At 41.4% G+C, this 23,523-nt stretch overlaps 1 protein-coding gene across 4 annotated transcripts in view; it reads right to left on the bottom strand.

The window, feature by feature from the left end:
* IPCEF1 (interaction protein for cytohesin exchange factors 1) overlaps window positions 1-8,346 on the bottom strand; it is a 201,532-nt gene extending 193,186 nt beyond the window's left edge. For 2 of the 4 annotated variants that reach the window (XM_034963117.3, XM_034963115.3), the window contains exon 1: window positions 8,242-8,346. The gene's annotated coding sequence lies outside the window, so the exon portion shown is untranslated. Of the gene's footprint in view, window positions 1-6,629; window positions 7,859-8,241 lie in introns of those variants that run through there. The other 2 variants (XM_063605526.1, XM_034963116.3) reach the window with 1 other exon arrangement.
* Window positions 8,347-23,523: the final 15,177 nt, after the last annotated feature.

The following is a 23,523-nucleotide window of genomic DNA, read 5'->3' on the forward strand; positions in this document are numbered from 1 at the left end:
AATAAGTATTTGGTGAAGGTTGAATATTCGTAAGTCGGTCCTTATCATATTATATGGTCAGCATTCACAACAACTAGTAAGAACAACTGCTTGACTATTTTTTGTCAGGATGGAAAAAGAGGTTGGGATTTGTGGCTTAACAAGGAACCAGAAAATAAGGTCTTTAATATCATTTGCTTCAGGCTTTTAATTGGTGGAAAGAACAAAGTTGTTACAAATGACTTGCGCTCCCAGCGAATAAACAGCAACGTTCCTGCAACAACCATTTAATCTATTAGAATAGCAGAATCTTCAAACATGTTCAAGAAATGGATGAGATTGTATATGTTCTCATCAGTCCATTAAACTATTACAGATTTATCCAATAGTGTGCTGTAGTCTGAGCTATTCAAACAGAATAATCATAAACAAGTAGCCTAAAACGCATGGTTTTCATGTTTATAGCCGTTTGCTTAGTTTTTCAAATAATTAAAGGTTTTCTCCTTCGAACATAACTTTGTATAAAGTACAGCTTATCTTTGGATAAACTGTGACACTTTACAAAGAATTATATTCTTTAGGAGTGAATAATGTTAAATTAAGGTTCCTGGGAAACGTTTTGAGTTGGTTTCATCTTGTTTCCTTTCTCAGAGGTTTGTATTATTTTATCTTATTATTATTATTATTATTATTATTATTATTATTATTATTGAGACAGGGTCACTCTCAGTCACCCTGGAATGAATGCAGTGGTGCGATCATTGCCTACTGCAACCTCAGTCTCCCGGGCTCAAGTGATCCTCCTGCCTCCATCTCCTGAGTAGCTGAGACTACAGGCATGCTCTACCACACTTAACTAATTTTATTTTATTTTATTTTATTTTATTTTATTTTATTTATTTATTTATTTTAGTACAGACGAGGTCTTGCTATACGTTGCTTGGGCTGTTCTCAAACTCCTGAGCTCAAGTGATCTTTCCACCTCAGCCTCCCAAAGTGCTGGGTCAAATTCCTGATTTCAAGTGATCCTCACCTCAGACTCCCAAAGTGCTGGGATTATAGGCATGAGCCACTGTGCTTGGCCTATTTTCCTGTTTTAGACTAAGGTTCAGTCTCTATTAATATATGTACATTTGCCTATAAGTAGTTAAATGTTCTATTCCTCTCTGGCGTTACAGATCAGTGCATAAAACTCTGAAGAATGCAGTTTCCTTCACAATAGTCAGGAAAAAAAGAACTTCTACCCTGTCCAAATTTGAAAAAATCTATCCAGTCACAGATTTCTACTGCATAGTTAGAAAAAGATTATATAAAATTAACAAGTCTAAAGAAAATTAAATATGGATCAATTAAGAGGAGACAAAAGATATTTTTAGTTTTACATAGATTAAATGTATTAGCTTCCTATAATGATATTTATCTGTTAAAAGAATGTTGTTCTGCTGGGGATAATCATGTAATAGGAATTAGGGTAATTCCAATTCTGCTGAAAAGGGGATTTAAGAGATTCTTATGTCACAGGGAAACTCAAGAATATGCTTGAAATCCTGGCTATTTATGCTGTCATTAAAGTACTTATGCAGGTACCAGCCTAAATTTATGGATCAAAGTGATCAACGATTACAGATGAACCACTAAAATGATCTAACATCCATTTATTGAGAAGTTTCCACTTGCTGTACACTTAGATTGCAGCCTTAGATTTTACATTTGGATCAAAGTTCCATCACATTGCATCATTTTCAGAATATTTGAACTTTTATTTCAATACAAACTGAGGTAAATAAATATCCCCCCCAAATAGATGCTGATGTTCCATATCTAACAAGTAACCAAATTGTCATGATAATCTGGGATCACTATCTAGACTCCATTTATGAAAGGAAATCTTTTATAGATTTCACAATAGCCTGATTTTCATTTTGTAAATGTGTCTCATTGTTGAGAGTGTCTTTATTCACTCCCATTCAATGATGAAGTGACTCTACTGTTTGAGGCCCAATGCCACAAGTTAACTTCATAGAAATGAGTCACGTCCAATTTGGCCCCTAGAAGTGCTTGCCAGCAATACAGATGGGCTTATTACTAGCACATAAAATTACTTTCATTCTTTACCTCCTGTATTAGCTTCCAAGAAGGGCTCCATTGGTTTATAATATTTTTGTTTTCTTCTAAGTATATACGCTTACTTTCATTTGGCCCATACATCAACACAATTGGTTAGTTTTTTTATTTTTTCAGAGACAGAGTCTTACTCTGCTGCCCAGGCTGTACACCAGTGGCACAATCATAGCTCACTGCAGCTTCAAACTCCTATGCTCAAGAGATCCTTCTGCCTCAGCCTCCTGAGTAGCTGGGATTACAGGCACACATCACCACACCTGGCCACATTTTTTTGTTTTTGTAGAGATGGGATCTTGCTTTATTGCCCAGTGGGTCTTCAACTCCTGGCATCAAGCGATCCTCCCAACTCCGCTTCCCGAAGTGCTAGGATTACAGGCATCAACCACCCCACCTGGCCTGGTTCGGTATTTTTATCTCAGCTTTTATAGATGAGAAAACTCAAGCGTGGAGAAGTTAAATGCTTGCTTGTAGCGCAAAACTATTATATACTACAGGCAGGACACTCAAGTCTCCTAGCCTTTTGATCTGCGGTGTTCCCGCTAAAAAACTGAGCCTAATAGAAGGCCCCATCAATATGGGTCCAATGATACTCAAAATGGAAACTGAATATTTTAAAATTAGATTGGGTATTGTTATGAAAGAGCAGCATGAGGGATCTTTGTGGTGACGGAACAGTCGCATATCTTGACTGTGGTTGTGAACTACCCAGGAATGGTTCTGAGGTCCCCCGAGTCCCCTTTTGTTCCCTGCTGGCTGGAAGCATTTCCTATGTGGTACCACCTGACTGCCTAAGAAGACAATCACGGATGTGCAATCATGTCAAGGCACAGGCAGTTTCCTGGAAAAAAGAACAACTCCTTTCCACTATCTCTTCACTAAGGAATAGAAAAGAATTTCACTTGGGTGATTTTAAAGTAGAGAGCAAATCTGCTCTGCTCAGACTTGCCCTTGGTGTCAAATCACTATTTATATAACAAAACCTTTAACATAAATGAAAACAATGTAATGTGTAGAATGGTAGTTAGACCACAGGCTCAGAGACACAAAGGTCTGGGTTTGAATCCCTCTCCCCTGCCTATTGTGGTGGTTTGAGGCAGGGGACTTTACCTCTCTAAGCTTCAATTTCATGGAGATAACAATAGTACTATTTCCCAGAACTGTTTTAAGAAGTGGCTTAAATAGCATAAAAAGGAACAAGATCATGTCCTTTGCAGGGACATGGATGGAGCTGGAAGCCATTATCCTCAGCAAACTAACGCAGGAACAGGAAACCAAATACTGCATGTTCTCACTTACAAGTGGGAGCTGAACAATGAGAACACATGGACATAGGGAGCGGAACAAGACACACTGAGGCCTGTGAGGGCCGGGGGAGAGGGAGAGCATCAGGAAGAATAGCTAATGGATGCTGGGCTTCACACCTAGGTGATGAGTTGATCTATGCAGCAAACCACCATGGTACACATTTACCTATGTAACAAACCTGCACATCCTGCACATGCACACTGGAACTTAAAGTAAAAGTTGAAGAAAAAAAAAAGACATTGTAAATGTAAATGTAACTAAATGTAAATGTAAACTAAAAGGTAAAAATAAAAGTGCAGATCACAGTGTCTAGAACCTAGCAAGTGCCCAGTAATATCATTGGTTTTTTATTCAGCACTCCACGTATGAAATATTCAGAAAATGCTATAGAATCTGTTGGGAATCCTATCTTGCTGCTGTTTCTATTTCAATGCTTAGTGCATGCTGGGTTTTTGTTTCTTCAATTAATTCTTTCATTTCTAACTTGACTTAGTTTTCCTTGACGACCTGGTCATTTTTTTTATTCAGACTTCTTTTGAAAGACTCATCCACATTCTAGTAACTTTGGGCTGAGTTTAAGCTGGCTCACTTTTCACCTTTCAGCTGCTTCTATGTCAATCCCTGTGTCAGTCTGGGAGACCTGTATTTGCTCACATTTGTTCAGCCCTTTGCCTTTTTGTCTGCCGACTATCTCTCCTTTCTAAGACAAAGATTGATTCTAAGACAAAGACAGAAGATTCTTTTCAATGCCTACAAGCCAAAATATTTTATTTTGGTTACGTCCCTGATAAGGGACTCTATGGTGACCTGCTGGCCCTGTGAGATGGCAGGGCCAAGATTCTAACAACAGGAATGATAATTCTTGAATCCACAAAATAATCTGTGACTCCACAGAAATGTTTTTATGACCTCTCCCTATGAGTACCAAGATGATAAACATATGGCAACATTCCCTAAGAAATGTATTAACAATTATACTGGGAGATTTAAATTTAACTTATAATTAATAACTGACAAATTGACTATTGCATTTTTTAGGAAATCATCAAACTCAGGTCTAGACGCAGTTATAAGTCATCCAGAGAAAATAACCCATTTTCATGTCATTCTAGGAATTAATCAGACCAGCCAGCCCCAGTGGGACCATGTTTCCTTTTTCTCACTTCAGAGTTGACACATGATTCTGCACCAGCCTTACTCTCAAAGGGGATTTCCCTACAAAGACTAAATAACATACATTTTAAGTGTCATTTCTTAGACTGCAATGAACCAGGAACTTCAGCACACTATCACTAAAACATTGCTTTTGTCGTCCTGTTGGTGGAAGATTTAAGGAGGGTTAAATTTTTCTCCATTTCTTTTCTTTTCCTTTTCCTTTTCCTTTTTTTTTGAGATGAAGTCTCCCTCATTGCCCAGGCTGGAGTGCAGCTGCGTGATCTCGGCTCACTGCACCTCCCGGATTCAAGTGATTCTTGTGCCTCAGCCTCTTGAGTAGCTGGGATTACAGGCGCCCGCACCACGCCCAGCTAATTTTTGTATTTTTGGTAGAAACAGGGTTTCGCCATGTTGGCCAGAGTGGTTTGGAACTCCTGACCTCAGGTGATCCGCCCGCCTTGGCCTCCCAAAGTCCTGGGATTACAGGCATGAGCCACCGCACCCAGCCTATTTAGTTTCTTTCAACATTTGTTTTATTTTGAGATTATTAAAATAGTTCAGGTATGTTCCACTAATGAAAAATCTGGGAAGAAAATAGAGTACAAAGTACAAAGAAAGAAAAACCACGAGCTATAAGCCCACTACTCATATATTAACATTTTAACGCATTTCACCCAAATCTTGCTTCTCTGCAGTATTTTTACATAGTTGAAAAAGTTATGTTCCTCCTTTTTGGACTTAGCATTACATCATGAGACTATTTCCATAAATATCATTTTCTTGATGACATTTCTTTATATACCACCATGTGCTCAACCATTCTGATAACTAGGCTTATCATATTTATTTTACATTAATGATTCTTTTAAAAACTCACTTTCACTTTACAAAATTCAGAAAATGCACAAAGCATAAAGAAGAAAAGAGAAATTAGTGATTAAGTTTTTAAGCGTGGCTCTGGCAACTTGAAAACTGATATCGATAACTGCCGTTTAATGCAATCATATTTTTAACCCTCACACAACAACCCAAAAAGTCAATATGTTATAGTCACCACTTTATAGGTTCAGAGGTCATAGAGCTGGTAGGTTCAGAGATATAGATTTTGAACAGATATGTCTGACCCCCCAACTGTGTTTTCTCTTGGCTAAATTATACTGACTTTCCCATGATTACCTCCACCATTACCTCTACTACCATCACCTCCAACCACCATCTCCACCATCTGTACCATCACCTCTACCATCACTTCCTCAACCATATCCACCATGTCTACCATCACTTCTACCATCTATCACCTCCACCGTCACCTCCAACCACCATCTCCACCACCACCTCCACCACCACCTCCACCATCTCCTCCACAACCACCTCCACCATCTCCTCCACCACCACCTCCACCACCTCCTCCACCACCACCTCCACCATCTCCTCCACAACCACCTCCACCATCTCCTCCACCACCACCTCCACCATCTCCTCCACAACCGCCTCCACCATCTCTACCGTCACTTCCACCATCACCTCTACCACTCCAATCACCATTTCTGCCATCTCCATTACCACCTCCACCATCGCCTCCACAACCACCTCTACCATCTCCACCGTCACTTCCACCATCACCTCCCCTACGACCACCACTTCCAACACCACCCCCTTTATCTCCACCTCCACCTCCACCACCATGTATTGCCACCCCTTTCACTTTACTGACCTAGGGATTTTTCTGATCCCCGTTCTACACACCCTTTCTTTACTCCACACCTTCATATTCTCCTCTCCTCCTTCACTCTGACCTTTTCTAACATTCACTTTTTAAAGTGCCTGAGTAACAGAGATAAAGCAATGGCTTTCCTACCACATTCATTTTATGAATTATGCCAGTTATTCATTCATTCAACAAATATTTACTGAGAGCAGGCACTGTTCTGAGCACTTGGGAGCACAAGTAACTCCTCCATTTGCAGGATTCTCTTTAAGGCTAAAAAGCTTATTTTTTTAGGATTTTTCTTCACACACACACACACACACACACACACACACACCATTTGCCACATTAGACCTACTTGCAAATTGTTAACCTGTACTGCAATTATCAGCTCACACTGCAGAGCCTCCAAGCTGGATGGAAAGCAGAAGTGAGCTGTTCAAAAGGATGCACGAGTCAAAAGGAAAGTCTCAGGCAATAGTGATGAAGTAATTTCTTATCTCTTATTGCCACAGCAAACTACCGCAGGAAAGAACTTCCTATTTCCATACTCTGATGAGGTATATTTGCTTAACACAGCTTGCCTGAAATAGTTCATACATGGACCCACTCCAGAAAAGACACTTGATTTATAAAAAGAGGAATGGAAGGAAATTAAAAGGTAAATTAAAGAATGAGTTCATCAACACATACACAAACTTACACCCTTTTCTTCCTTGCTTGCATGATGTGAGCAGAAAGAAATGTGTGTTCTTTCCATTTCTGTTTCTTTTCTTTCTTTCTTTCTTTCTTTTTTTTTTTTTTTTGAGATGAACTCTTGCTCTGTCACCCAGGCTGAAGTGCAGTGGCGCAATCTCAGCTCACTGCAACCTCCGCTTCCCGGGTTCAAGCAATTCTCCTGCCTCAGCCTCCCAGGTAGCTGGGATTACAGGTGCATGCTCCCACGCCCAGTTAATTTTTGTATTTTAGTAGAGACGGGGTTTCATCATGTTGGCCAGGCTGGTCTCGAACTCCTGACCTCAGATGATCCACCCGCCTTGGGCTCCCAAAGTGCTGGGATTACAAGCGTGAGCCACCGCACCCGGCATTCTATTTTCTATTTTCTTTTCTTTCTTTCTTTTTTTTTCTTCCTGTAGAGATGAGGTCTCATTATTTTGCCCCCAGGCTGGTCTCAAACTCCTGACCTCAAGTGATCCTCTCGCCGTGGTCACCCAAAGTACTGGGATTACAGGTGTGAGCCATTGTGCCCAGCCCTTGGTTTCAATTTTCTACGTAAAATAAATAACTGGATAGAAATTAGACTTTATCAAAGACAGCACTAGGAACACATAGGCCACTCAAGACTAATAGAGCCTACTGCTGTAGTCAAAGATGCTTCAGTGGGTTATAATTCTGACTCCTATAATTAAATACTTTCACATATACCCCAGTAAAGAAAAATCAAGTGCCCCAGACACCCTTACTAAAAGACTCTGAACCAACAACACCTAGCTTTCATTTTTATACCAGAGATATGTTGTCAAGCCTGAGACCTTTATCAAAGTGTAAAATGTCCCCCAGCTGCCTCCATGCAAAGGAAGCTCCCTTGCAAAGAACACTCTTTCTCGAAAGAGGGCGGCCCCAGAGCGCTTCCCCAAATGAACTCCTCAGGACCCAAATACATGCTGAATTGTGTTTTTCTAAATCAAACCTGTGGTCTGCAGTCTAAACACCTATCAAGACAACACCCATTTAAGAAACATAAAAGCAGAGTGAGTACACAACTCTCCTCTTTCAAAGCTTTCATAGAATTAAAGAATCTTTAGCACCTGGCTTCCCAGATTACAGAGAGCTGAGTGAATATTACATCCCCAAAGTCACATTTCCTACCTCACTACTCTAAGGAGAGTGCTAGGGTATCCATTGCTTTGCCATCTTGATCTGTCAAGCAGTTACCTCTCATACATCAGCCAAGAAGTGACGTTACTTACATGCAATACAAAGAGAGTAAATCCAAGAGCAGTCTTATTCCTGGATTCAGAAGCCTCATAGTACTCTGAGGCCAAGCTTGAGGATTCTACTCAAAGCAGCCTCAGCTCTGGAAACTCAGTCAACCCAGAACTAACATTCAAAGCTGATCAGAGAGTAAAGCTCTTTCGAAAGAAGAGGAAGTGTCATCTCCACTTCCTCAATCCTATCGTTCTTCCTTCTCATTGTTATGAAACCCTTCCTTGATGCCCATATCCAGGACACAGTACATGTAAGGCAAGCACACCCCATCTGCCTGAGTTCATTGATCACTAAGCACTGCCCAGTGTATTCATTTGCCGAGCACATTAGCGGAACAGTTCATGGTTCTGCTTTCCTGTTTTGGAGGCAAGGATGTTCATTTACAGGCATGGAGGTTGAGATGATCTGCAGAGTCATTCTCAGCATTTTTGGGTGAAATGCCACTTCAACCTCTTTAGGTTCAATCTTCTTTCAGATTTCCCTCTTTCCTCCTTTCCTAATCGTTCATAATGCTCTAATAAACAGGGGGTACAGATACATTTGTAAAAAGTATTTTAGGATAAAAATAAGTCTTAGCCTGCCATCTTTTGCAGTAGACATAGAAGAGTCTCTAACCACAAAACTTTTCTTTCCCACATTGGAAAAGGAAAATGGCAGGCTGAAAGTCAGAGATATTCCATCTCATTACAAATTCCTGCCCTCCCAATCTCCCTTTCAACACCAGCTTCTTGTTTCTCTATACCTTCTAGGGAAATGAATACAGCTGGGCATGGTGGCAGATGCCTGTAATCCCAACCACTCAGGAGGCTGAGGCAGGAGAATTGCTTGAACCTGGGAGGCAGAGGTTGCAGTGAGCCGAGATTGCACCACTGAACTCCAGCCTAGGAGACAGAGCAAGACTCCAACTCAAAATAAATAAATAAATAAATATGTGTGTGTGTATATATATATATAGAGAGAATATATAGAATATATAGAAACCTAATCCCCAATGTGATTGTATTTAGAGGTGGACCTTTGGGGAGTGATTAGGTCATGAGGACAGTGCCCTCATGAATGGTATTAATTTTCTTATTAAAGAGAACCTGGAGATCTGCCCACCCCTCCACCATATGAGGACATGGCCAGAAGACAGTCACCTAGGAACGAGGAAGCAGGTCCTCACCAGACAATGAATCTGCTGGCGCCTTGATCTTGGATGTCCAGCCTCCAGAACTGTGAGAAATAAATGTCTTTTGTTTGTAAGCCACCCAGGCTACGGTGTTTTGATATAACAGCCTGAACGACTAAGACAAAGATAAAATGTAAACTAAATCTGTGGAGGAGTGAAAAAATGAAAGAAGATGCTGTACATTTTGAGCAGGAACAAAATGAAGGTTCTCTCAGCGGCTTCTTGTTTGTGTACACTTCTATTTCTGGAAGTGCTGCCTCATCTTCTCCCTATATTGAGTTGTCTTCTAGTTCCCTGCTTTACGTAGAAAAAAAAAATGGTACTAGGTGATATTAAAGGAATTTAGTGGTATCAATAGCATGGCCTGGCTTCTCACCAGACATTTAGATGCCACCATCAAAGATATCCTCAAAAGACATGTTATTTACCTTTATGGGGCCAGAATAGAGCCACTTACATTCTTTGAGCAAAGATCACCTGATTTGTAGAATTAGAATAATCCTCAAAACGGCCGGACTGTCAGTTCAAGATGACGGGCTGACCACAGATTTGCTCTCTCCCTCCCCAAAGACTCCGTTAAAATGAGAAAAGTATAAAAACTTTATAGGGCCGGGCACGGTGGCTCACACCTGTAATCCCAACACTTTGGGAGCCCCAGGCTGGCAGATCATGAGGTCAGGAGATCGAGACCATCCTGGCTAACATGGTGAAACCTGTCTCTACTAAAAATACAAAAAATTAGCCGGGCCTGGTGGCACGAGCCTGTAATCCCAGCTTCTCAGGAGGCTGAGGCAGGAGAATCGTTTGAACCTGGGAGGCGGAGGTTGCAGTGAGCTGAGATTGCGCCACTCACTCCAGCCTGGGTGACAGAGCGAGATTCCGTCTCAAAAGAAAAAAAAAAAAGATATAAACCCACAATAACCCAAAAAAGGAGGAAAAGCATCAGAACTTGGGAGAGCACAACAGCTTTCTGGCAGCCTGAAAGCCGATGGAGGAGCAATAACAGATGGAGGCAGGCAGGGGAACCACAATATCTCATTAGTTAGGAGAACACGGCATTGGAGGAAATTGCCCGTGTGCGGTGCTGAATCCCTGAGAGGACCGGAACTCAAGCCAAAAGAAGCTAAGAGAGCTAAATGAGTGATAGAGTGACAGGACTGAAAACAGGAAGAGTAATTCAAAGTCTGTAAGAACTCAGCCCCTCCCATACCCCTCTTTCAAATCTCTCTGTCCGCCCAGCCTCTGCACAGCAAACACACACAATTCCAACCCCGGGCAGCATACCGAGGATTCGTCTCTACACATAGTGAAATCATGCAGAGAATACAGGCATTGTATGTGGATATGAGCCCTCCAGAGTCAGAACTCCACATTCTGGCAATAAGAGCCTCATCTAGCATGTGCTGGATGATGGATGATGTGCTTTTTTTTTTTTTTTTTTTTTGAGACAGAGTCTTGCTCTGTCACCCAGGCTGGAGTGCAGTGGCATTAGTTATCTTGGCTCACTGCAACCTCCGCCTCCAGGGTTCAAGTGATTCTCCTGCCTCAGCCTCCTGAGTAGCCAGGATTACAGATATGTGCCACCACACCCAGCTATGTTTTGTATTTTTAGTAGAGACAGTGTTTCACCATGCCGGCCAGACTGGTCTCAAACTCCTGACCTCAGGTGATCTGTGCACCTTGGCCTCCCAAAGTGATGGGATTACAGGCATGAGTCACCACGCCTGGCCTAGATATGCTTCTAATCAGTATCCTTAGAGACAGTCCTGAAGATATTGTATCCATTAAAAAGAACAGGATGCTAAGAAAGATAAATAATCTGAAAACAAGAAAGACCCCTTGGATATTGCAAGTATGATTGTTAAATAAAGATTTTGATAGGTTGTATGATAAATTCAAGTGAAATTTTCAGGAAATATTATTCAATGACATAGTCAAAGAAATAACATAAAGGATCCCCCTGAAGTCCAAGAATATTTAGATTAAAAAGTCTCATTGAGTGCCTAGGATGAAGAATTTCAAGTCACTGAAAAATTTCCAAACTCCAGAAATAAAGAGAAAATCTTAAAATCTCCCAAACACAGAAAATAAGTCACTTTCACAGAAACAAGGAATTAAAGGGCTCCAGATTTCACAGAAGTAGCATTAAGGGTTAGAAGGTCAGCGAACACAGCCTTCAAAGTTCTGAAGGATTTATATTTCACTCTAGAATTTTGTGTTCATTCATCCAGTGTATTAGTCCATTTTCATACTGCCATAAAGAACTGCCAGAGACTGGGTAATTTATAAAGGAAAGAGGTTTAATTGACTCTTATAAATTAAAGAGGTTTAATTCAGCATGGCTAGGGAGGCCTCAGGAAACTTACAATCACAGTGGAAGGTGAAGGGGAAGCAAGGTGCCTTCTTCACAAGGTGGCAGGAAAGAGAAGTGCTGAGTAATGGGGTAAGAGCCCCTTATAAAACCATCAGATCTCATGAGAACTCACTCTCACAAGAACAGCATGGGGGAAACCACCCCCATGATTCAATTTCCTCTACCTGGTGTCTCCCTTGACACGTGGAGATTATGGGGATTACAATTCAAGACGAGGTTTGGGTGGGGACACAAAGCCTAGCCATATCATTCAGCAAATATTTTTGAGCACTGGTCTAGGCAGTGAGGATGCAGCAGTGAACCAAATAAAGTCCTGCCCTCAGGGAACTTCTTTTCTCATGCTCAGATCAGGATGGTGTGCTCCCTACACAAACAAAGAAAGTAAAATATAATGTGTTAGGTAGAAGTAAGTGCTAAGGAGGAAAAATAAATCAGCAGAGGAAATATATAGAGTCCAAGGAGAGGCTAAAAATTAGATGGGGAGGCCAGCGAAGGACTCACAAAGGTGACCTCTGAGTGACAGCCTGGAGGAAGTGAAGGCGTGAGCTGTGTAGACAGCTAAGGGAAGAGACATCGGCAGACAGAGCCCCAAATGCAAACATCCTGCCACCCCCAGAGCCTCTGGGTGCCGCAGGAACAGCATGGGGGCAGGTGTGGCTGGAACAGAGCAGAGCGGGTCAGAGATGGAGAGGGGAGCCAGGGAATCCATGATTATGGTTAGGTCCTATGGGGATCGTTGTGAGAACTTGGGTTTTTGACTCTGACCAACTAAACCAGGAGCTGACAAACTATTTCTGGAACAGGCCAGATAGTAAATATTTTAGATTTCGTGGGCCAGTCTCTGTTCAATTACTCAACCCTGCCATTGTGGTACCAAAGCAGCCATAGATAACAGGTAAAAGAGCAGCTGTGCTCTAATAAAACTTTATTTAGGGCCACTAACATTTGAACTGGCTATAATTTTCACGCATCACAAAATCTTCTTCTTTTGATTTTTTTAAGCACCTAAAAATGTAAAAAACTGTCATAACTTACCAGCTGTGCAAAAATAGCCAGCAAGCCAAAAGTGGCCCATGGAAAGTAGGTTGCTGATCCCTGAACGAAACCATCAATTAGGTGTGAAGGTAGAATATGCCCGTTTTCAGATATATCAGAGCTGACTCAGAAGGATGACTGCCCACAAATCCTTTTTTTTTTTTTTTTTAATTTTTATTTTTTGAGGCAGAGTCTTGCTCTGTTGCCCAGGCTGGAGTGCAGTGGCATGATCTCACCTCACTGCAAACTTTGACCCCCAGGTTCAGCGATTCTCCTGCCTCAGCCTCCCAAGTAGCTGAGATTACAGGCGCCTGCCATCACGCCAGGCTAATTTTTGTATTTTTAGTAGAGACAGGATATTACCATGTTAGCCAGGCTGGTCTTGCACTACCAACCTTTAGTGATCCCCCCATCTCGGCCTCCCAAAGTGCTGGGATTACAGGCATGAGCCACTGCGCCCAGCCTCCACATACCTTCTTAGGAAGTTACTTGATGATGGACCCCAGCAAAATAAGGGAGTAAACTAAAAAATGGAAGTGGTGGAATCCAGGAAACAGAAGACTCAACCTGGGAGCGTCGCAAAGGGAAATCCTTGGATGGGAATCAGGCAGCTGAACCACACAGCAAACATCAGCATGGAACTCGGTAAGAGAGGAAAAGTTTCCAAAAGCAAAGTATTCAGGGGAAAATGGAATCACAGAGCGTGATACCACCCCTGAAATTATGGAGTAACCAATATGGGCAGCGCAGCCAAAGAAAGAAAAATAGAAAAACAATTAGAAAACATCAAGAAATAACAATAAAAGCAGTAAAGGAACAGAATGGAATTACTCTTTACTGTTCGGCTTGTGAAGTTAATGATAATTTTTATAGTCATAATAATGCAATACTCACAACTGATTTTCAACTTTGAGGATCAAGATCTGGAGAAAACATGTAAAACAAGAAGATACTGTAAGTGGCAGAGTGTGGTGGCTCGCACCCGTAATCCCATCTTTGGAAGGCTGAGGCAAGAGGACTGCTTTAGCCCAGGAGTTCAAGCCAAGAATGGGCAACAAAAGGAGACACTGTCTCTATGTATATTTTAAAGAAAACAAAAGAGAAAAGATTAAGACAATATAAATGTTAAAGTATGCTGGACTCTGATGGCAGCCACTAGCTACTGAAAATTAAGCTTTAGCTAATTAGAATTAAGTAACATAAAAATTAAGTAAAAAAATTAAGTAAAATAAAAATTAAGTAAAAAAAAAATTCGATTCCTTGGTTGCACCAGCCACAGTTCAAGTGCTCAGTAGCCACTGGTGTCCAGAAGCTCCCATCTTGCATAGCACAGATATGGAGCATTTCTCTTCATCTGGAAAGTTCCTTTGGAGAGCCCTGGGGGACATGAGATGTGGAAAGAGAGGTTTGAGAGCCAACTTACAATTTGAGGATTGATTGAGATTCTCCACAAACAAGAAACAAGTGGGACCATATTATTTTAAAAGTTACCCAAGTAACTGACGAGCACTAACCAGGGAGTTAATTGTAACACACAAGATCTGTGTGATCAGCTTGGAGTGGAGACAGCTGCAGCAGGAGAAGGCGGCTTTCCTCTTAGTTCCCCCTCCCTGGAGACCCCCGGGATCTCCAATTGTCCCTGTTTAGCAAAAGTTGGTCCATCCTTCAAGGTTTAGCCCTGATGTTAGGATGTTACTTCCTCAGTGAAGCGTTCCCCATCCCTCAGATTTAGCCCCTCCCTCCTTGTTCTCCCAGCATCCCGTGCATGTCTCCAGTGCACACTGTCCTATGTTATTATAATGATGGTGAAGCAGGGCATGTGACATGCATTCTCAAGGTCCTGGTCCTTAGAAGGGCCCTGTGCTTAGTTTAATGCTCTGCAGTCGCTCTTTTGAAATGTTGAATAATTTATGAATAAGAGGTCCCCTATTTTCATTTTGAACTGGATCCCACAAATTATGGAGCCATCCTGTTTTTAAGTTTGCCTCTCTAGCTGGACTGTCAGCTCTCTGAGAGCAAGGATGCATCATTTTTGAGATTTGTATCCTCATGATCTAGTACAGGGCCCTCAGTAAAATGACCGTTTTCCCTAACTGATACTTATCTACATTTTTCTTGTGAGGGCTGTAATTTTATACTCCAAGATCCAAAGTTATAATCCATCTCTCAGAAAAGCTATGGTTTGTAGGCTATTGGGAGCCTCTCTCACACCATCCCTAAACCATCTCTGACTTTCTCTGATGCCTGAAATGCCATAATTACAGTTTTAGTCTTGCTTTTTTAAGGCATTTCCTTCTGTTGCACCGCCAGTCTCTCTGGGAGAGGTGGCCTTTAAGCTTCACTATTGAACTTTAACGAATATGAATTTGTCAGATCCCTTTAGTTTAGACAGAAACATCCCCATCCCCAAAGCAGACGAATCATTTTAAGTTCACACTTTGAACACATAACACACAGCTGTTACTGATTTGGGATGACAGTGGTAAGACATGTAGACAAATAACTCAAACAGCTTTCTGAGCCTCAGAAAGCAAAGTGAAAATTTTAATGTTTTACATGAAAATATATCAGTATTCAAGATTTTCTTGAAAAACGTATAGTCTCCAACACATGTAATATCATCTCAAATTTATGTCTGAAACATTTTCTCATCTTTCCCACTAATCAGGTATAAAAACCCTGCCCTGCTTTATTTACTCTTGGATGTATCTATGGAACGTGTGCTAAAATCTGGGGGCTTTGCATCTAGGACAGGAGGAGAGTGTAGACAACCAAGCAGACTAGGAGGGGCAGTGTGTGACAAATGCTGTGTGCCTGATGCTGCATAGAAGGATCCTGAGAGAGGCCAAGGCGGGTGGATCACGAGGTCAGGAGTTCAAGACCAGCCTGGCCAAGATGGTGAAACCCCATCTCTACTAAAAATACAAAAATCAGCCAGGCGTGTTGGCAGGCACCTGTAATCCCAGCTACTCGGGAGGCTGAGGCAGAGAACTGCTTGAACCTGGGAGGCGGAGGTTGCAGTGAGCCGAGATCGCACCACTGTTTTCCAGCCTGGGCAAAAGAGCGAGACTCTATCTCAAAAAAAAAAAAAAAGAAGGACCCTGAGAGGTCGGGGATGGAAGAAGAGAATCTGGCAGGCTGTGCTTCATGGAGGACACAGCATAGACCCTGATCTTGAAGCACAGACGAGATACTGACAGGGGGAGAAGGAGCAGGAGATGACAACCGCTAACCTGAATAGAGGCTCAGATCAGCGGGTTGACGATCAGCTCAGTGGTTCTTACTGAGCTGGCACAGCCTCCTAATGGGCATTTTAGAGATTTTGGTGGGATTTTGTTTGTCACAGAGATTGAGAGTTGTTCCTGGCATTTGCAGGGGGTAGGATGGGTGGGTGGTGATGGTGGTAGTGGTGAAGGGTGTTTGATTCCCCTCAAAACAAAGGGCAGTCCCTCATAACAAAGAATTATCCTATGTCCCACATAACTTCTAACATCCGGCCAGATACCTGTATTCAGTTGGCCCTTGAACAACATGGCGGTTAGAAGCACTGATCCCCTGAGTAGTTGAAAATCCACATGTAACTTTTGACTCCCCAAAAACTTAACTGCTAATAGCCTACTGTTTACCAGAAGCCTTATAGATAATGTGAACAGTCAATTAACACATATTCTGTATGTTTCATGTATAATACACTGTATTCTTGCAATAAAGTAAACTAGAGAAAAGAAAATGTCATTAAGAAAATCATAAGAAAGAGAAAATATATTTACTATCCATTACATGGAAATGGATTATCATAACAGTCTTCATCTTCATCATCTTCTCATTGAATAAGCTGAAAAGGAAGAGGAGTTGGTCTTGCTGTCTCAGCGTGGCAGAGGTGGAAGTGCTGAGAAAGTGAAAGGGAGACAGGAGAGGAAGGCACACTCAGTGTAACTTTCACAGAAAAAAATCTGCCTCTAACGGGAGCCATACAGTTCAAACCCATATGATTCAAGGGTCAGGTGTAATATGAATAGTATGGAAGGTTTAACTGACTCTAGAAACAAAGTCTTTTTGCATCGTTTTACTATATATACATTGTTCCAGGAATGCTACTTTCATAGTTTAAAATGTATCTTGTAAATTTGTTTTGTTTGGCAATTTACAAAGAATTGTTGACCATTTCAGAAATCACATTAGCATGATAGCCCTGATTATAGTATGAGTCTTGTAACAATCTGCATGATAGTAGTTGTCACATTTGCTGTGATTTGACATGTACATATGAATACGGTTAGTTAATGTTACCTCAAATGCTAAATTTTTTTTTACTTTTATTTTATTTTATTTTATTTTTTTGAGATGGAGTCTCGCTCTGTCTCCGTCGCCCAGGCTGGAGTGCAGTGTCGTGATCTTGGCTCACTGCAAGCTCTGCCTCCCAGGTTCATGCCATTCTCCTGCCTCAGCCTCCCGAGTAGCTGGGACTACAGGCGCCCGCCCCCACGCCCAGCTAATTTTTTTGTGTTTTTAGTAGAGACAGGGTTTCACCGTGTTAGCCAGAATGGTCTCGGTCTCCTGACCTCATGATCCACCCACCTCAGCCTCCCAAAGTGCTGGGATTACAGGCGTGAGCCACCGCGCCTGGCCAATAATTTTTAGAAGTATCACCAATGTTTAGTTGAATATTATCTTAGCCTTAAATCAAAACTTATGCATTATAAATTAGAGTCTGACTATTTCATTTGTTTTCCTAGTGTGGTCATGCCTAAGCATTTATACATTAAAATACTGTAGATATTATTTTATTACTAAATGACTTTTATTTCTCCTATATATATAAATACACACACACACACACACACACACACACACACACATATATATATTTCTTTTTTTTGAGGCAGAGTTTTGCTCTTGTTGCCCAGGCTGCAGTGCAATGGCGTGGTCTCAGCTCACTGCAACCTCCACCTTTGGGGTTCAAGCAATTCTCCTGCCTCAGCCTCCCAAGTAGCTGGGATTACAGGTGCCCACCACCACGCCCAGCTAATTTTTGTATTTTTAGTAAATTGGGGGATTCACCATGTTGGCCAGGCTGGTGTTGAACTCCTGACCTCAGGTAATCCATCTGCTTCGGCCTCCCAAAGCGCTGGGATTACAGGCGTGAGCCACCGTGCCCAGCCTGTCCTTGTATTTTATTTAGAGCAGTAACAGCTAATGGATATAGAATGCATATTATGTGCCAGACACATTCTAAAAGCTGTGCATATTGCTTACCTATCTTCTCAATAACTCTATGAGGCAGGTACTATTGTTACCCCCTTTTCAGAGATGAGAAAAGTAAGGCACAGAGAGGTCACTTGCCTGAGATCCTATGGGTAGTAAACGGCAGAGGCTGGATTCAAACCTGGCCAGGCCGGCTCCAGGCCTCGTGCTTTCAGCCAAATTACTATATCTCACTATATTGTTGTTGTTGTTGTTGTTTGGTTTGTATGTCGGCAGATTATATTATTTATGAATTTTATTTCAAAATAGTAAAGAGGGCGTTTCAACATATATTTGATGATGGAAAGGGAAGCACTGAGAACCATTGGCTGAAAATTGACGCTAACATGAAGGAGCAGGAAGTGAGAATTAAAACGTAAGGGCAGCTGAGGGCTAGGCTGAGACTCACCCCAGTGTTCAGCTCAGGAGTATGAAAGTGAGTTGCGTAGGATGCCAGCCTCCTTGAAGAAAAAGCATTCTGAACATCACGTATTTTGCTAACATTCTATCATTCCTCTATGCAGAAATATTCTTTTTGTTAAAAGAAACAAGATTCTCAAAGGCAAGGACTTTCTTTTCTTTTAAACTTTAAACCTCCAGGTGCAAAGTATGTATGGCACGTTATGGCCAAGGAATGTTGTTTGAATTCATTATATTTTCCAAAATTAAAGACTAGAGTACAAATTTTAGTCTTTCCTCCTCTGTGTTCCTCTATGTTTTGCCCCTCATACACTTATTAGGAAAAACAACAGCTCCATTCTGATATCATTGGGTTATTGTATCAGCCTAATGTATCTCTATTCCCAAGAATGCCAAAGTTTAAAAGAGTCACTTTCTGTTTCAGTAAATGAGATAGTAATTGGAGCAATTTTAGCATGGATTCTTGCATAACATTGACCTGTTGGCTAATAAATCCCAGAGAGTGTGCAATACTATTGGGTAAGATCCTTGTTTTACCATTTCTGAATCAAGCCTTACTCGGAGATGATCAGAAGACCACCCCCATGTCAGGATGCAATATCTGGACTGTTTTTACCTCCCTTGGTCTTGAGGATATCACTGAGCTAAGATTCTGCTGGTGACGTAAAGACCCAACCAACACCTATGAGCCCTGAGTCAGGCTGTAATTTGTTAGTGAAGCAGCCTTTTGGCCAGCAGGGATCTCATCTGTCACTCATACAGGCTTCTCCTAGTGTATCCCTGTGCAGTAAGGATCTCATCTGTCACTCATACAGGCTTCTCCTAGTGTATCCCTGTCCAGTAAGGATCTCATCTGTCACTCATACAGGCTTCTCCTAGTGTATCCCTTCTTACAACATGTAGTGCGGTTCTGCTAAGCACTCTCTCCCCAGCATCTATGTTTCCAGACAAGATTGTGCTTGTAGATTGGCACTCCCAGGGAACCATCAAGTGAGCGTGCACATTGACATGGCCTAAGAAGAGGATCAGCTTCCCTGCACCTTCTAGACCACGAATGCCACCAGCCAGGCACTTCAGAAACCTGCAAAGATGAATCATCCTTTAGGCACGATAAGAAGAGACTTGCACAAACTGGATGATCAAAGAATCGGAAACAGGTAAATGAAGTAGGTGCTGAAAATATTTTCAAGTACGTATCTGGAATGGGGTTTCCAGTATAGATGATTTGTCAGATTTTCAAGATGTTACTAGCAGCTAGGGTTAGTTTAACAGGAAGTCAAAATGTTATAGATCAAAGATTCATCAAAAAGTAAAGAGGAATTATTCACAGCTCCTTCAATTTCTACAGTTCCAGCAATTTACTATATTGTAAATTGAGGTATTTCCATGATTATAATTCCACCTACACTGTAAACTGCTAGAAGTGAGAGTCAGTATCCTGTTCATAAGGTATCTCACAGTGCATAGCACATAGTAGGCACTTCATAAATATTATTGAAACGGTAAAGATGGAAGAAGTGAAAAAGATGTAAATGGATATGTATTAATTTCCTATTGCTCTTCTAACAAATTACTGCAAACTTAGTGGCTTCAAACAGGCATCCCCAACCTCTGGGCCACGAACCGGTATTGGTCCATGGCCTGTTAGAACAGGGTGTCACAGCAGGAGGCGAGCAGCGGGTGAGCCAGCGAAGTTTCATCTGTATTTACAGCCGCTTCCCATCGCTGGCATTACCACCTCAGCTCCATCTCCTGTCAGATCAGTGGCGGCATTCGATTCTCATAGGTTCAAGAACCCTATTGTGAACTGCGCATGTGAGGGATCCAGGTTGCATGCTCCTTATGAGAATCTGATGCCTGAAGATCTGTCGATGTCTCCCATCACCCCCAGATGGGACTATCTAGTTGCACGAAAACAAGCTCATGGCTCCCACTGATTCTACTTTATGGCAAGTTGTATAATTATCTCATTATATATTATAATGTAACAATAATAGAAATAAAGTGCACAATAAATGTAATGCGACTGACCATCCCCAAACCATCTCCTCCACCCTAGTCTGTGGAAAAATAGTCTTCCACGAAATTAGTTGCTGATGCCAAAAAGGTTGGGAACCAATGGCTTAAAACATCACAGATTTATTATTTTACCATTCTGGAAGTCAAAGTCTAAAATGGGCTGGCAAGGCTGTGCTCCTGGAGGTAGCAGGAGAGAATCCATTTCCTTGTTTTTTCCAGTTTCTAGAAGCTACCCGCATTCCATGGCCGATTGCCCCGTATCACTCCGGTCTCTGCTTCCATTGCCTGTCACATCTCCTCCTGTGACCCTGATGTTCCCACCTCCCTCTTACAGGGACCCTTGTGAGTACACTGGACCCACTAGGATAGTCCAGGATAATCTCTCCATCTGCAACATCCCTTTTGCCATGTAAAATAACATCATCACAGGTTCTAGAATGTGGACATCTTCCCAGGGTGGTAGAGGGGGGCATTATTCGGCCTACAAGCACTTTACCAGGGCAGACTTTCTCCCCTTACCTAATTCTAATAGTTCATAATACTTACCTGCTTGGACAGTCCATGAGTAGCTGGATATCGTCAAGCCCCAGAATGTAAGACAAGATAATGTTTCCAAATCCCTAGCTCAGTTCATATCAATGGAGTCAAAGCAGAGGAGACACTAGATTTTTCCAGATCCTTTACTTTCCTCACAAATAAATCACCAAGATGTATCACCATAACTATCTAATATTTCTCAGACTCCTCTCCTTCTTCCCATCCTGCCACCTCACTTCACCTTCAGGCCTCATTGTTGGCAGAATTGCAATAGCGTTCTGGGTAGTTTCCCCACCTCCAAGTGAATTTCCCCCACCCCTCCCTCCAAGAGGCTGTGCAATCTCTTTAAAAAGCAAATCTATCACTCCCTGGGAGCCAAGCACAGCACCGTAAGAAATATTTGCTGAAACATTTATTGAACAGAATTGGTGATAATAGACACTGATTTGAAAAAAAACGGATCCTATTATCTTTGATCTACTTCAGTTCTCGTTTGTGAGGGACTATTTTGATTGGACTTCACCCACTACCTGTGGGTAGTTTTGTAAGAAAGCCCATTTCTCTGGCAAATTAATTCATGTATAATACACATGAATCATATTTATAATAATAGCTTTCTAAGATTAAAAGGCACATCACAGAGGAAATACATGAACTCCTCAGCCTGGACTAAACCGATCACTGCCACCAAGTGGCAAATGTTATCACTGGAGCCCGGAAGCACAAGGACACAACAGTTTCTTCCATTCATTTGTTCTGTTCCAGCCTCTGATGCATAAGGAACGCTATGGAATATATCCAAGACCCACATCAGAACAGCAAGGAGCTGAGGTTTAGAGGAGTAATTAACAGGATTTTTATATCTAAGCAGGAAAAATGAAGTAAAAATACTTGTGAGCTTCACCATAGAAATTTGTTATTTTTCCTTCTGCTTCTTTCCATTTCAACTTTACAAACACAGTGTTGCCTTGTTTATTGACAGTCAAAGGGGTATGACATTTGGGAAGGTCATTTTCAAAGTAACTCAAGATGATGTCTTTAAGAACTAAAACATATTTTTAAAATTTAGCCACATATAATGGGCATGTATAGATGCCTCCCTGACACAGGAGTTTGAACAAAACGATGTGCTATCTGTCTTGGTGCAGCCTGAAAGGCCAGTAGCTGCCAAGAAGGATAACTTATTTGGTGTCAGAGTGTAAACTCACCACAGTCCAGGGGCAGGCCCATCCTTGCAGGCACAGAAACTCTATTTTGTCTCTGCCTTGGGATTTTCTGTCCACAGGGATGCTGACTTAGCCTAATCAAGTCACACACAAAAACCAGAAAGCAATGTACATATTTGTTTAAGATAGCAAATATAGCACATCATATATTGACATTCGTTTGACTGCTGTTTTCTGTGTCTGTATCAGGGGTTGGGGTTAGGGATAGAAGTAAAGAGGAGGGGGAATCAGAGATGTCCATGTCAGAGAGAAGTAGAGAGCTGGGTTGCACAATTCATTCTGATGCCATTTCTGCTCTTGTTCTAGTTTATGTGGCTTAGCAATATGCCTCCTTTTTCTGGGTAATTAACATGAGTCTCTGTTCCTTACAAACCAGAGGATGAGCTTAAAAGATTGTTAAACACGTAATTATCTCTAATTATGCCGAGTATAAACAAATGGCTCTTACGATGTTTCTATCTGTAAAACTGATATGCCGATTCTTGCTTAAGACTTAGAGGTCTTGTTTAAGAAACTCTACATGACTCTGATTCTCATATCCTAATTCCTACTTTACATCAGACACTTCTTCTGACATTTAAAAAGACAGGCTGGAAACTGTCATTCTTGAAGAAATAGCTGTAGAATAGCCTCTCTAAGCTACTTGGGAATACCAGAATACCAGAACAGCAGTTCTTTACAAACTGCTAATATACACCTTATAAAATACTGACCGAACTAATGGTCATAGCATCATAATGGTAACATCATTCATTTTCCCTTTTACACAGGTCCTGCCTATTATCTTTTGTGTCTTTGCTACTCTCTTGTTTGGACTTACTTAGGATTTTTAATTGTTTATAATAATATTGTGATATATTCAAATTGTAATACTTGCTAAAAATGCAAGTTGTCAATTCCTTTTGAGACACAGCTAGTAATTCAGGAAATTTCAGGAAATTTCTGAAGCACAAAAAGTTCACCTATGACCTTTCGATGATTATGCAATTACAGCCTCAATATGTGCTAAATATGGGTTGTCAAGAAGCCAGGAAATCCAGGTAGCAGCAAAGATTGAAATGAGCTAAAATGTAGCTGCGATTTTTTTTTTTTTGACATGACATCTCTTACTCAAATAAGGGGGAAGATTTTTATAAGTTAATGATAATTGAAATAAAAATTGAGAGTCAGAACCAAACTAGTCAGGTTCATGGTTCATGCAGGCTGCATCAGCCAGATAGCAGAGAAGAAGGAGAAG

This window comes from Pan paniscus, chromosome 5 (genome assembly GCF_029289425.2).
Source record: "Pan paniscus chromosome 5, NHGRI_mPanPan1-v2.0_pri, whole genome shotgun sequence".
Classification (NCBI taxonomy): domain Eukaryota; kingdom Metazoa; phylum Chordata; class Mammalia; order Primates; family Hominidae; genus Pan; species Pan paniscus.